Raw genomic sequence first — 13994 nt, 5'->3', positions numbered from 1 at the left:
TTTATTAGAACCAAAAAAATACAAAAGTTCACAAAATGTCCGACGGATGGCGCTTCATCTGATCACAATAGCAATAATTAGCACAACGAAGTAAGACAAAGCAAAGATGATGTTCTTTACAGGAAATGCTCAATATGTCCACCATCATTCCTCTACAACAGCTGTAGTCGAGGAATAATGTTGTGAACAGCACTGTAAAGCATGTCCGGAGTTATGGTGAGGCATTGGCGTCGGATGTTGTCTTTCAGCATCTCTAGAGATGTCGGTCGATCACGATACACTTGCGACTTCAGGTAACCCCAAAGCCAATAATCGCACGGACTAAGGTCTGGGGACCTGGGAGGCCAAGCATGACGAAAGTGGGGGCTGAGCACACGATCATCACCAAACAACGCGCGCAAGAGATCTTTCACGCGTCTAGCAATATGGGGTGGAGCGCCATCCTGCATAAACATCGTACGTTCCAGCAGGTATTTATCATCCAGGCTGGCAATGATGCGATTCTGTAACATATCGGCGTACCTCTCACTCGTCACGGCAGCAGCTACGTTTTGCTGTCCAGCGCCATGTGTCGGACATTTTGTGAACTTTGTTTTTTTTTTTTTATTTGTCATGTTCTAATAAAACCCCAGGTCATTCCAGGCATGTGTGTCAATTTTTACCTATCTACATTATTCCGTGGTTTATTAACTTTTCAAATTTATATTGAGTTTTTGATCACCCGGTACTTGCTCTTTATTGCGCGAATTATCTAAGACTAGCTTGGGAAACTCAGACGATTTCTGTGGATAGTAAGTGTGATGTCTAGTGTTTCTGACGTTTGTTCGGCGGATTCTATAACATGGAAAAATCTCATCCCGTGCATATCCACCGTAGAAAATGTTTTGACTTTTTGCCGCTAATATGGAGTTCTACCGGACGACGAAAGGAGGGACTGTGTTGACCATGGTGATGAGAAATGCGTAAGACTTTGTAAGAGGAGGTTCGATGCTGACATACCGTTTCAGTTTCATCGCGAACAGTGAGGAAAACGAACGAGTATCAAGAAGAATACGTGGTTCGACTCTTCCAAGCTATTCGTCCAAACCTGCGTAATTCTTCTATCGTGCTGGATTCGAGACTACACGTTTGCAAGCAACAGCATCAGAAACTGAGTTATCTGCAAATACCGCCTGTGACTATTTCGTGTTTGGCCGAGAAGTCTGTTTTGTGGTACTGACAAACGACTGTGTACGAATTGGTGGAGCAAGTAAAGTTGTGGAAGTTAACGAATCTCATATAGCTAGACGGAAGAAAGAGAGAGGAAGACCTTCAAAAAGTGAAATGGATCACATTTGGGTATTCGGTGGAACAGAAAGAGACTCGCGGAAGTGTTTCGTTGTCAGAGTATTGTCCAGAGACAAGGTCACTTTAGTGGGTCTGATAAAGCACTTCATACTCCCTGGTACTAAAGTCATTACAAACGGGTTTCAGTCGTACAAGACTCTGAAGGGTGAAGGATTCGACCACGAATTCGTGAACCACTCTGTGGAGTTTGTGTCTTCGAATGACCCCAGTATCCACACACAGAATATTGAGCGGCTATGGAAATCTGCGAAGTCTTCCATTAAAAGAGAAGGGCGTCCAGGACAAAGAGTCGTGAGGTTTGAGGCACCATGTCACGGACTGCGCGGCCCCTCCCGCCGGAGGTTCGCGTCCTCCCTTTTGCATGGGTGTGTGTTTTGTTCTTAGCATAAATTAGTTTAAGTAGTTTGTAAGTCTAGGGACCGATGACCTCAGCAGTTTTGTCCCTTAGGAATTCACACACGTTGGAACATTTGGACTAAGAGACGATCCGTACTTGTTTCAGTACCTCTACTTCCATAACTTGCTTTTGCAGGGAAAAGTAAACGCATGCGACACTCTGCCGATATTCTTGCGTGATATTAGTAGAGTTTACCCAGGCAATGGGAAAAAGGGAATCATCGAACCCTTGTGGGCGGTACTGGAGCGCAGACACAGGAGCAGATTTCCGCCTCCCTCGTCACTACAGGAGTTAGTTAGTAAGAGGTTCTGATTGAAGAGTTATATAAAAATTCACTGAAAACTGTACAATCATCATATACGAGTATTCCAAGAAGAATCGCAGCTGTATTACAGGCAAATGAGGGTCCAACCCCTTATTAATAAACCATTCCCAAGCAATAACAGGTTGTTCACATTATTTTGCCCGTCCCCTGTACATCACATCTACTGATTTACGTATCATTCGGATAATTCCTTCGTGGTGCATCGTTGTTTGTATATTGTCTCCACCTACATACAACTCGCGAAAGCGACATTAAGGTAACATTAGAGAGATTCAGTTTCACAGAGAGAAACTTCCTGGCAGATTAAAACTGTGTGCCGGACCGAGACTCGAACTCGGGACCTTTGCCTTTCGCGGGCAAGTGCTCTACCAACTGAGCTACCCAAGTACGACTCACGCCTCGTCCTCACAGCTTTACTTCTGCCAGTACCTCGTCTCCTACCTTCCAAACTTTACAGAAGCTCTCCTGCGAATCTCATTCTGGAAACATCCCCAAGCCTGTGGCTAAGCCATGTCTCCGCAATATCCTTTCTTTCAGGAGTGCTAGTTCTGCAGGGTTCGCAGGAGAGCTTCTGTAAAGTTTGGAAGGTAGGAGACGAGATACTGGCAGAAGTAAAGCTGTGAGGACGGGGCGTGAGTCGTGCTTGGGTAGCTCAGTTGGTAGAGCACTTGCCCGCGAAAGGCAAAGGTCCCGAGTTCGAGTCTCGGTCCGGCACACAGTTTTAATCTGCCAGGAAGTTTCATATCAGCGCACACTCCGCTGCAGAGTGAAAATCTCATTCTGTTCACAGAGAGAGTTACTAGTAATCGTCCTTCCCTCGCCGCATTTGCGACTGGAACGGGATAAAGGGACAGGGGGAGTGACAGTGGTACACGAAAGTACCCTCCGTCACATACCACAAGATGGCTTGCAGAGTACATAATATACAGATGTAACCTGTGTAATATAACCGACTAATGAGTGGGAGTGGAACAGTACGTCGTGTTTGTATTGTTATGGCGGTTAGAGAAATGAGGGAGTGTGGAACACGGTGGCAGTACGCTCCTCAACATCACCATCCAACAGGGTCATAGACGAGGCACTGGCAAGACGTTCTGGACTGAGCCCACGACAGTGGCGCAAAGTCTGTCTGTCATGGACTTTGTGCCGTAATTTCTTCTCCATCTCCTGGCCAAATAGCGTTGTTCAAACAGCTGCGGGCCGGAGTCGCCGAGCGGTTCTAGGCGCTTCAGTCTGGAACCGCGCGACGTTTCCAGCGTTGAAATGGTTGAATGAACACGTCCCGAAAGCCAATAAATGAAATAAATAAATAATTCAAATAACACACCATACAGGCACATTTTATTTTTCTCGCGCCGGGTGATTCCGTCTGCTAAATTTTTTTCCAAAGTGTGGCCGAGTGGTTCTAGGCGCTTCAGTCCGGAACCGCGCTGCTGCTACGGTCGTAGGTTCGAATCCTGCCTCGGGCATGGATGTGTGTGATGTCCTTAGGTTAGTTAGGTTTAAGTAGTTCTAAGTTCTAGGGACTGATGACCTCAGAAGTTAAGTCCCATAGTGCTCAGAGCCATTTGAACCATTTCAAACAGCTGATAAATGAAACTGTTTTGAAAACTTAATTTCCAGTTATCAGAAAATGAGAAATTACACATCCCGTGTGCTACGATTTCGTTTACGAAAGAGAGATGTGGACTTTCAATGCGAAAGACATTCCAATAGAGGAGACTGTTTAGGAAAGACAGGAAAGATACAAATGAATCTGTTATCTGATCCATTTACATCTTTTCTGCGGTAATATCGCGTACACAAGGTATAAAATGCCAGTGCATTGGTGGAGCTGTCATTTCTCCTCAGGTGATTCCTGTAAAAAGTTTCCGATGTCATTATGGCCACGCAAATGGAATTACCAGACTTCGCCGGCCGCGGTGGTCTCGCGGTTCTAGGCGCTCAGTCCGGAATTGCGCGACTGCTACGGTCGCAGGTTCGAATTCTGCCTCGGGCATGGATGTGTGTGACGTCCTTAGGTTAGTTAGGTTTAAGTAGTTCTAAGTTCTAGGGGACTGATAACATCTGTGGTCAAGTCCCATAGTGCTCAGAGCCATTTTTAAAAAAATTATCAGACTTCGAACGCGGAATGGTAGTTGGAGGCATGCGATTTTTCATTTCGGAAATCGTTAGGGAATTCAAAATTCCGTGATCAGAAGTATGCCGAGAATACCAAATTTCAGGTATTACCTGCCACAACGGACAACGCAGTGGCTGACGGCGTTCACTTAACGACCGAGAGCAGCGCCGTTTGCGTAGCGTTTTCAGTGCTATCAGACAACCAACACTGCGTGAAGTAACCGCAGAAGTCAATGCTGGACGTGCGACGAAATTATCCGTTACCAAACTGCGGCAAAATTTGGTGTTGCAGGGGTATGCCAGCAGACGACTGACACGAGTGCCTTTGCTAAGGGCACGACATCGCCTGCAGCCTTCTGGGCTCGTGTCCATCCCAGTTGGATCCTAGACTACTGGAAAATCGTGGCTTAGTCAGATAAGTCGCGATTTCAGTCGGTAAGAACTGATACAGGGTTCGAACGTGGCACAGAGCCCACGAAGCCATTGACACAAGTTGTCAACAAGGCACTGTGCAAGCTGGTGGTAGCTCCATAATGCTGTGGGCTGTGTTTACTTCGGATGGAGCCGGTCCTTTGGTCTAACTGAATCGATAATTGGCTGGAAATGATAACTTTCGGCTACTTTGATACCAACTACAGCAGCCATTGTTCCGAAAGAATTATGCGCCGTGTCACCTTTGTCATAATTGTTTGCGATTGGTTTGAAGAACATTCTGGGCATTTCAAGCGAATGATTTGGCCACTCAGATAGCCCGACGTGAATCCCATCGAACATTTATGGGACATAATCGAGAGATCACTTCGTGCCCAAAATCCTGCACACAAGCAACACTTTCGTAGTTATGGACGTTTATAGAGGCACGATGTCTCAATATTTCTCCATGGGGCTTCCAACGACTTGCTGAGTCCATACCACGTCGCGTTTCTGCACTACGCCGGGCAAAAGGAGGTCAGACACGATATAGGATGCATCCCATGACTCTTGTCACCTCAGTATACAATATGAACAACAAAGATCTCAGCTTTTCGCGGAAGTACGCCTGAAGTTACTTCCATACCTTCCGATGATTCTCCATCCAGGTTAACACGCTGCGTCCTCCCTACTAACAAGGGAACCTCCCCGTCGCACCCCCCTCAGATTTAGTTATAAGTTGGCACAGTGGATAGGCCTTGAAAAACTGAACAGAGATCAGTCGAGAAAACAGGAAGAAGTTGTGTGGAACTATGAAAAAAACTAATAAAATATACAAACTGAGTGGTCCATGCGAAGATATGCAACATTAAGCACGATGGGAGACGCGGAGCGCCGTGGTCCCGTGGTTAGCGAGAGCAGCTACGGAGCAAGAGGTCCTAGGTTCAAGCCTTTCCTCGAGTGAGAAGTTTAATTTTTTATTTTCAGTTTATGTGACAAACTCTTATTTTTTCATCACTTTTTTGGGAGTGATTATTACAGCCACAAGAAAACCTAAATCGGGCAAGGTAGAAGAATCTTTTTACTCATTCGCTAAGTGTACGAGTTAGGTGGGTCGACAACATATTCCTGTCATGTGACGCATGTGCCGTCATTAGTGTCGTACAGAATATAGCAGACGTGTTTTCCTGTGGAGGAATCGGTTGACCTATGACCTTGCGATCAAATGTTTTCGGTTCCCATTGGAGAGGCACGTCCTTTCGTCTACTAATCGCACGGTTTTGCGGTGCGGTCGCAAAACACAGACACTAAACTTATTACAGTGAACAGAGACGTCAATGAACGAACGGACATATCATAACTTTGCGAAAATAAAAAAATTAAAATATTCAGTTGACGGACGACTTGAACCAATGACCTCTCGTTCCATAGCTGCTCACGCTAACCATTTTTTTTAACTCTTTGTTGATGTCATTTTGCTCTATTTAGTTCGATGTATATGTTCGGCGCGGACGTCTCATGACATCCGTTCAGGTAGTTCGCTGATCCGTTCACTCAGTTTTTTTATTGCAGAGGGTAGCTAACCCTCTGACCGAACGCGCTGAGCTACCGTGCCGGCAACCATGGGACCACGGCGCTCCTCAGCTTAATTAAGCTTGATGTTGTCTATCGTGCGCATGGACTACTCAGTTTGTATATTTTGCTTATGTTTTCATAGTTCCACACAACTTCTTCCTGTTTTCTCGACTGATCTGTGTTCAGTTTTTCAAGGCCTATCCACTGTGCCAACTTATAACTAAATCTGAGGGGGGTGCGATGGGGAGGTTCCCTTGTAAGAAATCTTTAACCCAGGCACAAAATGTCAGTAAGTATGACTCAATAATTCGACTTTCTGAGGTTCTTTTGTATACTTTTTCTGTGACAAGCCGAAGTCTAAAATTTTGTACACACCGTGTGATTTTTGACGCGTAAGCACAATACGAAGTATTCAGAACTAGACAGTAAGGGACAATGAGACCGGCGCTGCTGTGCTTCCTCCTTTGACTGCAAGTGCCGGGGATAGCCGACAAGTGCCGGAGATAGCCGACACACTACGATCGGAGTGCTGGAGCGGCGTGAAGTCACATTGACGGGAGGTCCCAGGTGTATGCAAGACGGAGGATCGATACAGCTTACTGGTCCCGCGGGAAATTCTGTGGTACGCTCGTCTTGTCTCAGTAATGAGCGGCCATCGTAATGGTAATGCCTAAGATGAATATCCCCTGCTCTGAAATGAGGCTCCTGAGACGGATGCTTGCAACTTTGTGGCGCGGCAGTAAGTATTATTGATGCAACTATCTCTTTGCTAGTCGTGGTGACCCTCAAACTTGTGACATAAATATCTAGGGCAGACAGCGTTTGTACCAATGCTCTCTAGTTTTGTCATAGCCGTTGTTCTCCAAATGGCATTCACATATGCTTAAAGGCAGGTACGGCAAGAAAGGAAGAATGAAGTGATTGTTGTTTTTAATAACGATCATCCTCCTTTACCTCCTCTGCATTACTGCAGATGACGTGTCGCTGAGCACATTTGCTCAGTGCATGCAGTACACGTGAGGCACCTAGTTGTTTCCACTGCACTGTGTGGAATACGAAGGTTCTGTTATAGTTCATTAACCTGCTGTCTTCAAGCTGATGTCCCCAGCGCAGAAAACAGCACGCAGGTCGTAGGTTCTGTATCTCGAGGCTGAAACTGACTTTCAGCGAGGTACTGTTCCGAAATAATGTATCACTTCTTTGGGATGCCACTCGCGTATTTTAATACAGCCACACGAGAAGACTACATGACCTTGATACAACACCTTCTGATACAGCAAAGTACATGATCAAACACAATGTTTATGAAAATGTATCTTTACACTATTTGTGGCACGTGTCTGTGCCTCATGACAACCGGAGTGAAGCTTTTAATACTGAATACTGGCAAACACATCCTGCCACAGATAACATGACTACATCTCGACTGCCTAATCCAGAGTGACGAACAGGAACTTCAATAAAAATTGGAAACACATCCTACGACAGATAACATGTCTGTTCTTCTCAACTGCCTAATCCAGAGTGACGAACAGCCCGAAACACTTCGCGCGCCATACCAGAAAGGGCGTGACCCGAACGCTTCCGAAGTGTTTCGTCTGCAATTTCGTCAGTATTTTGTTTTTGATTTAAATTGTTTTTTAATAATCCTAAAATGACTGATTGATAGTCAGTTGTTGAGAGATATTTGTATTAAAAAGTGAAGTCATTCCAATGAGTAGTTTAACTAATAATAATAACTATACTTTGTTTTGGCGACCTTGCTCCGAACACAGCAGCCAATCACAGAGCAGTAGCATTTTGCAGGCGGACTTTCTCACGGGAATGGTACCGAATCTAACGTCTGTCACAGGTACCTCACACCACATTTCGTCATCTATATACTTCTTGCATCTCCTCTGCTATGGGAACAGCTTCTTGGAGCCTAATATGATGGCTGACTAAGCCAGAAATATTACACAGGTCGTTTGGTTAAACTTTACTGTCGTCTTTTTCGTAATAAAAATTGTTTTCTCCAAAACTTACTGCGAATTGATGAAATCTGCATGAGTCATAGGGGAAGCAAAGAGCGAAAGCAATAAATTGCGAAAATTACCCGTTACTACGAAATGTTAGAAATAATCATGAGACGTTTCGAAATTTTGCTGTCACATGTATAATTCACTTGTGCTAATGTAGCACTTTTTTGCTGTAAGTTTATTGTTAATAGCAGAGCAATTCCATTATATCCATTATAAGTTTTCGGGTAAAGTACGTCAGTGTCACTTGTGGTTCCACTAAAATTTTGAGGTACCACTGACAAATTATTTTTCTTTCGCACCTGATATGTTGGGACATTTTTTCTTGTCCTGACATAGGTGAGAGAGGGGAAAAAAGGGGTTACTGGTCAGTCTGCGCTCCCGAGCGGTACAGACCAGAAGGCAGAAGGACAATTCACAGTGAAGGCATTTGATTGTTTTTTTCTATTTAAGCCAACACAGATACAGGCATTTACTAGAAATGCAGGTGGTGATACTCTGTAGGGGACTCGTTGTGGAGACTCTTGGACAAACAGGGTTTTGAAATAGTTGTTTATTCCAGACAGGACTAACTAATACACTGGAGGCTTGTTCTAGGGTTAGAAAATCATGGATAACACTGTTACAACAGAAGCCAGTGCAGAAGTCCCAGGAATGGATGCTAACCACAGTAGCAAACACTAGCAGCATCTTAAGGCAGCAGCTTAGTTGCTAAACAAAACATACTGAATGTGACACTGTTCGCTGAGGCACTCAAAGTGAGAGAGCAGACTTACGCGGAGCTGGACCGAGGCTGGATTCGACGGACGCGGATTCGGCGCCCAGGTCGTCTGACTGAGAACTCCGCCAAACCGCGGAATCTCGGAGTTTTAAAGACTTAGAACTATTCAAACCTAACTAACCTAAGGACATCACACACATCCATGCCCGAGGCAGCATTCGAACCTGAGACCGTAGCAGCAGCGCGGTTCCGGACTGAAACGCCTAGAACCGTTCGGCCACAACGGCCAGCAAAGGGTGCAAACAAAAAAAGCAATACTTTTTAGACATAAGTACACTTTGGAAAAATTTTTAAGTCGGAATCACCCGGCGTGAGAAAAATAAAAAGTGTCTGTATGGTGTGTAATTAATTTTATTTATTTATTTATTTCATTTATTGGCTTTCGGGACGTGCCCATACAACCATTTCAAGGCTGGAAACGTTATACTACAGTTTATTTTGAAAGAGTATACATTTGTTTAAGTCGCACCCTGCTACGAAGTTACATAGGCTTAACGAAGGACAAATTTTGCGTCCGCAGTACACTGAAACGTATAGAGAGGACGAAATTGTAACACAGGATAGACAGAGGTAGTATGCTATAAAAATCCTACTTGTAACATAATAAGAAATGATAAATCACCGTTGGTACACATTTGGGATATTCCCAATTCAATCCATATTAATGACTGTGTACCTAAATTAACAATAAAATGTTCTTTAGTATGTCCCGTAAGAACTGTTTCAAGAGCTGCGGATAGAGACTTGAATACATGTGCAGTTCTGTAAGTACCATTAAGACAGAACATGAGAACACTTTGCAAGAACCAGATGTGGGTATTACAGCCCGTACGTAAAGATATGCCGATATTCGGCTACATTCATATGGGAGGCACATAGCGATGTACGTTTATAGGCTGAGCGTTCCATATCCTTCTGAGTGGCAAGTGAGGATACTGCTTGGTAGGTTTGAAGCACCCTATGTAATCTTCTCTCTCTCTCTCTCTCTCTCTCTCTCTCTCTCTCTCTCTCTACACACTGTGGTACGCAGATTAGGCTGCACGTGCCGTCTTGGGTGCACGTTTGCATTTATTATACACGGGAATCAAGAAGAAAGAAAATATACAGCGCGCTGAAAGTATTTCTGAAGCAATACAGGTTTTTATTAAACGTGGCGTTTATGACGTAGGTTCATTTATTTTCAGCTATGTGCGTACATTAGGCGAGTCTTGGTCCAAGTTTTCTTATTCCACTTCGTGGAAGTTTTGCGCGTGCACATTCAGCTTCTTTATTACCGCCCCTTCATCCTCAGCTTCATCTGCAAAACTCCGTGTATAAATGAGTCACGTCGTGCGAGATGAGAAGTGTATCGTGGCAGCTCCGAAACTTTCCATCTCTGCACGCTTTATGAGAGCTTGGGTTGCCATGTTGTAAACAAATTACATCCCACAGCATTGTGTGGTCTTTCGTTTTGAGCAACCCGACACTTTGTTTAACGTCTGACAGCCTCAGTATAATTGTGTACTCTTAAAGTAAAAGTTGAATATGAAAGATGTCCTCTAGCGTAAACAAAGTACTTGCCACTGTTTCTCTGTGTAGAGTTGGAGCTGCACTTATTTATTATTTGCATGTCTAAGTTGCTTCTTTTTTTGGGGGGAGGGGGGATGGGTCGGAAGTGTTCCTCTCTTTCGTGAGTTGTCGCTTATTCTAATTTTTTAGGATATTGTTGAACAACCTAAGTTTTTATGAAACCCATTGTGACTTATTTAACGGAAAAAACAGTCGCGTATATCTTTTTTCGCCAAACTAATGTCGTGCGTTGCGCCATCATCAGTTGCAGACCCAGAATATTAATTAATTGTTCTGTAATTCCCTTGGAATACTTGGTTTTGCCGCTGACTGCAGGCGCAACTCTACGTATTAATTCGGTGAAACATACAACTCACACAGGCTTAGCCGCTCACAAGAAATCGCACAAGTCGAATATAAATGTAACAAATTTATTCTTTCCAAATTCAGAGCACCCAATCCTCAGAATATTTCGATGTAATTATTATGGTCTGTTACAAAGGAGTCGATAAAGTAGTTTCCTTCGTCATTAACAAGTTTCGGTACTGCCACGGCTATTCTGAAATCACTTTTCTAGCACCACTGTGCTGCATTTCAGTTATGGTGAATTGTGGCACGTCGTGGAGCCACTGCGAAAATTTGTTTTCCTGTGTTTGTTTCTTCACAATTTTGTGCGATGCGAAATAATCTACTGACATTAACGATTAATTCACAAGGCAAATTGTAGCTAATAATAGTCTTCTCACTGTTATTACGAAATTACTCTCAGTAGCCACACACTGTCTCGCAACAGAGTGAAATGACAGCGTTTTCGGCAAGGTAACGGTCAGCAACTCAGTTTCCACTGACGTCCAGCAGTGACAAGGTAACCGTATTTTATGGCGGACGACAGGTTATCAGAAAATGTTTGTTCCCATATTTTACGGGTCGTAATTCATGACAGTCCCTCTCCAGCTTAATGTCAATCGAAGAATGACAGATATTGATAAATATTTTGCCGTTTCTTCGAAAAAGAGAGCAAATAAGTAGCGTCACTGCGACCTGTCACGCCTTAGACAGGTAGTAGCAACTGCAGAACAAAAACGTAAATAACAACCAGCGTTGCACGTGATCCAACCAGCGATCGCCATGTACTGACTCACCGATGTGCGCGAATTGCAATACAAAGACACTATCATTTTGGTCGAAACTGCCAGGATAGTCTGCAAAGTAAGGTGATGGAGGCTAGTGCTCCATAATTTGATTAACAGCTATAGAGACTTAATTTATACGATGCTGTGGTATCTACCTCTCAGTATGTTAAGATCTCTTGGTAAATAATATGAGTCAAATACGGGGAATGCCTCGCCACCGTAGGAGAAATGTTCTTGATACAATAAGCGGTGCGATGCTTGTAAACTGGAAGCAATGAGTGAAATGTGTAACAATATAAGCTAATAAGTTAAGTCCATTTCGCACACTCTGTAAGGGAATGCAGCCGAATCACGCGGTAATTTATTTTTCCAGGCACATGCTTTTTTGGATTAGAAGCTGCACCTTGGTAAACGTCAACATCATACAAATATCCTGAGAAACCAGCGCTAGCCCACATTTTGAATCCCCACCTCGTTGGCTTTTTTTGTGTATATTGCTGAAGACTACTGCGTCCATTGAAAGGGATCATTATTTCGTCAGCACACTGATTCTGTTCAGGCAGTTTTCTCAGGCAAGCTTGTGAGAACAAAGTAGGCCAAGGTCGAATTTTCCATAGCTTATCTCCTTTCTGTGTTAGTTCAGTAACAATAAGATAGTCCTGGAAATGCAACAGAGATACTAGTTTCTGAAAGCTGCTTCGAGCCATTATATCAGAAACCATATTATACACCTTATGTTTTTCCCAATAACATCGCACACTAGGCATTTGAGCCAAGTCCATTCGCAAATAAATACCTAAAAGCTGCTCCAGCTCAGCTGCGGTAATGTCAGTAGTTGTACCCAATTTCTGAATACTATTAATATTAATTTGAACCATTTGATCCACTGTTCCCGTCACTATTTCATCTTTCATAGTTGGCCACTCGTCTTCCTCCCCATCCATTTGCCCTGTTTCAGTAAATCGTTGCCTGATTGGAGCGTTTTCTGATGCAATTACCCGCATTTAAAGTGCGACGGACTATTAATACGAAGATAAATGTAAAAACCTGCGCGAGAGATAAATACTCTGTGTAATTTAAGCATCTCCGTGCGAACTCGATAACAAAGATATACAGATTGTATTAAGCTACGGCAAAGAGATAATTATTCCATGTTGGACACGAAGAGAGATACTCTATGTCGGATTGAGAGGAGATTGTTGGATGCCGCCATTAGGGCGGTAATCCATGTTTTATGGTATTGAAGAAAATAAATACATATAAAAGCACAAACGGAGTATCGGGCGTGTAGAGTTCATAACCCTTAATCATTTCAAATATAAAAATGCAGTAAATGAAGCAGGCAAAAAGGAATACAAACGTCTCAAAAATGATATCGACAGGAAGTGCAAAATGGCTAAGCAGGGATGGCTAGAGCACAAATGTAAGGATGTAGAGGCTTATCTCACTAGGGGTAAGATAGATACTGCCTACAGGAAAATTAAAGAGACCTTTGGAGAAAAGAGAGCCACTTGTATGAATATCAAGAGCTCAGATGGAAACCCAGCTCTAAGCAAAGAAGGGAAAGCAGAAAGGTGGAAGGAGTATATAGAGGGTCTATACAAGGGCGATGTACTTCAGGACAATATTATGGAAATGAAAGAGGATGTAGATGAAGATGAAATGGGAGATGCGATACTGCGTGAAGAGTTTGACAGAGCACTGAAAGACCTGAGTCGAAACAAAGCCCCCGGAGTAGACAACATTCCATTGGAACTACTGACGGCCTTGGGAGAGCCAGTCCTGACAAAACTCTACCATCTGGTGAGCAAGATGTATGAAACAGGCGAAATACCCTCAGACTTCAAGAAGAATATAATAATGCCAATCCCAAAGAAAGCAGGTGTTGACAGATGTGAAAATTACCGAACAATCAGTTTAATAAGCCACAGCTGGAAAATACTAACACGAATTCTTTACAGACGAATGGAAAAACTAGTAGAAGCCGACCTCGGGGAAGATCAGTTTGGATTCCGTAGAAATACTGGAACACGTGAGGCAATACTGACCTTACGACTTATCTTAGAAGAAAGATTAAGGAAAGGCAAACCTACGTTTCTAGCATTTGTAGACTTAGAGAAAGCTTTTGACAATGTTGACTGGAATACTCTCTTTCAAATTCTAAAGGTGGCAGGAGTAAAATACAGGGAGCGAAAGGCTATTTACAATTTGTACAGAAACCAGGTGGCAGTTATAAGAGTCGAGGGACATGAAAGGGAAGCAGTGGTTGGGAAGGGAGTAAGACAGGGTTGTAGCCTCTCCCCGATGTTATTCAATCTGTATATTGAGCAAGCAGTAA

General features: G+C 43.6%; 1 protein-coding gene across 1 annotated transcript in view; it reads left to right on the top strand.

Annotated features, from left to right (window-relative positions):
- Positions 1-13994, top strand: part of LOC126176991 (uncharacterized) — a 506961-nt gene that overhangs the window by 152572 nt on the left and 340395 nt on the right. The window lies entirely within an intron of this gene.

The sequence above is a fragment of the Schistocerca cancellata genome, chromosome 1, assembly GCF_023864275.1.
Source record: "Schistocerca cancellata isolate TAMUIC-IGC-003103 chromosome 1, iqSchCanc2.1, whole genome shotgun sequence".
In the NCBI taxonomy this organism is placed as follows: Eukaryota; Metazoa; Arthropoda; class Insecta; order Orthoptera; family Acrididae; genus Schistocerca; species Schistocerca cancellata.
Note: the sequence above shows the minus strand (reverse complement) of the source record. Positions and strands in the feature narration are given on the sequence as shown.